Raw genomic sequence first — 2,362 nt, 5'->3', positions numbered from 1 at the left:
CTGCAGGTCATTCACTAGATCCCCCCTTGTGGTTCTGGGATTTTTCCTCACCGTTCTTGTGATCATTTTGACCCCACGACCCCACCATTATTTGCAAAAAAATTCTTTAAAAGTCAGACAAAATGATTTTCTCAAAAATTTTTTCACATTTTGTCTCTCATAGTCGAGGTCTACCTATGATGTCAATTACAGACCTCGCTCATCTTTTTAAGTGGGAGAACTTGCACAATTGGTGACTGACTAAATACTTATTTTCCCCACTGTATATTATACTTTGGTATTATGCTACATGTCTTACATGGTATTTTCCTTTTTTTCCCCTCAGTTTTGTTGGATCTTGCCATTGACCAGCCACTGCAGTCCAGGTTCTTGTGTCATAAATGACAAGGTATGTAATGCAAAGCAGTCGTTTCATTAAATTTTCTTTTCCCCTGTAATTCTGCTCTGTAGTTTATGCTTCAGTTGAAAACTTAATTAGCTTTAAACCATATTTGTTTCATTCATGTTTGCTGAGAAGTCCAGATCTGGTGGGTTAGATGTGTACGGTTAAAATGTAAATATAACTCTCAGTTTGTGAGACCAGGGGCCTCATGTGTGGAGGAGTGCAGCTTTTATACTGAAAGTTGGCGTATGGACCAAATTAGAAACGTGTGTACTCAGAAAAACACTGATTTATGCATATTTCTCAACTCTTTTTCTTTATGCAGCTCTCTGAACGTGGAACTTAGTGCACATAAAAATTCTCCGTTGACATGCCTCTATTTAAGTACGCAAATAGATACAAATATTCCCTTTTATTGTGAGAGTCCCCTCTCTGCCTGATGAAAAATCATTGGCGGGCCTGACAGAAGACACCCGCCTGCGAACTGCCAGTTGAATAGCTCTGCTTTAAAAACAAATTGTCATGGATTCTGTAAGAGGTTGACTTTTTTATTATTATTAATATTAACAATAACAACAGAGCGTTTCAGCTGCAGTGTAGGGAACTTTAAAAAATATTGGCATCGTGGATAGAGCAGCTCCAAAGCTGCCATTGTTCGACAATTACACGCAACTTTACACATCTATTTATGGTCATGTGTTATTATCTACACCTTGTCAACCTTAGGAAACAGCACACGTGACTATTCTAAATTATTATGCTGCTCTGACCTCATTTTCCTCTCAGTGACAATGAAAGTGCTCCTTGTGCAATTCACATGCATTTAATGTTCCTTATCTGTAGACAGAAGCAAGGGTGCAGTCACTGATTTGTGTTCATCTCCACAGGTGACAAAAAGGGGAAACTGAACAGATTACAGTGGTCTTGGCTTTAGTCTTTTAAAGTCAAGTTATATGTTGTGTAAAGTTGAATGTGGTTCAAAATAGTGTTTGGGTTTCAAACCATAAATGCCCAAATTCATGAGAAAACTTTGTGTTTAAGTTTAGGAACAGACTGGAGTCTTAATGTGGTGCAAGTTGCAGTACTTTTTTAGTTTCATACTGTTGTCTAAAAGTGTTTGCGTTTATGTGAGTTTAATAAGCAGTTAAGTATTCAAGGTGTGTTGGATTAATCGTTGATTGTATGTAAAACATTTACACTCTGTCAGAACATGTTTAGATGGCAAATGAAAAATGTTCTTGTTTGACTTGTTCTCTCATAACTACCAGCTTATTTGTTTTCACAGTCTTCATTTGGTTTTAATTGCAAGTTTTATTAATTAGTGCATCTGTAAGTAAAACACTTAATTAAACTGAGATAAGGGGTAGGATTAAATAAAAGTTCACTTCTTCCTACTCCCTTTCAAACAGAAAAGTAGTGGTAATTGGGTTCTTGGTAGGGGTGTAAAAAATATCGATACACTGAAATATCGCGATATTTCATTTCCCGATACTGTATCGATATGCTAAAGCCCTGTATCGATTTTTTTTATTAAGGTTTAAAATGTCAACTTTCCTGCCAGCCGTTCATTTTTATGTTGTAGTTCAGCCTCTGAACACTAGTTGGCAGCAGTGAGCCAGCCATTTGGCTCCTCTACTTCTTGAGGTTGAGGCTTATTGTAAAGTGTTGGGTGACCATATTGTAAATTAATATTAAAAACTTGAAAATAATATATATTTTCAAACTATTTACTGTCAAATTTTGTCCAGCCGTTCATTTTTATGTTGTAGTTCAGCCTCTGACCACTAGTTGGCAGCAGTGAGCCAGCCATTTGGCTTACCTCAAGAGGTAGAGGCTATTGTAAAGTGTTGGGTGACCATTTTGTAAATTAATATTAAAAACTTGAAAATAATATATATTTTCAAACTATTTACTGTCAAATTTTGTCTAATAATTGAAAACATGGATGAAATAAGAAATATGAAACAAATAAAATAAAAT

General features: G+C 35.8%; 1 protein-coding gene across 3 annotated transcripts in view; it reads left to right on the top strand.

Annotated features, from left to right (window-relative positions):
- Window positions 1-2,362, top strand: part of erbin (erbb2 interacting protein) — a 106,476-nt gene that overhangs the window by 27,865 nt on the left and 76,249 nt on the right. For all 3 annotated transcript variants that reach the window (XM_014024934.1, XM_014024933.1, XM_014024935.1), the window contains exon 2: window positions 326-388. The gene's annotated coding sequence lies outside the window, so the exon portion shown is untranslated. The remainder of the gene's footprint in view (window positions 1-325; window positions 389-2,362) is intronic.

The sequence above is a fragment of the Austrofundulus limnaeus genome, unplaced genomic scaffold (assembly GCF_001266775.1).
Source record: "Austrofundulus limnaeus strain Quisiro unplaced genomic scaffold, Austrofundulus_limnaeus-1.0 Scaffold447, whole genome shotgun sequence".
Classification (NCBI taxonomy): domain Eukaryota; kingdom Metazoa; phylum Chordata; class Actinopteri; order Cyprinodontiformes; family Rivulidae; genus Austrofundulus; species Austrofundulus limnaeus.
The sequence above is the reverse complement of the archived record's forward strand: the minus strand, read 5'-3'. Positions and strand labels throughout refer to the sequence as shown.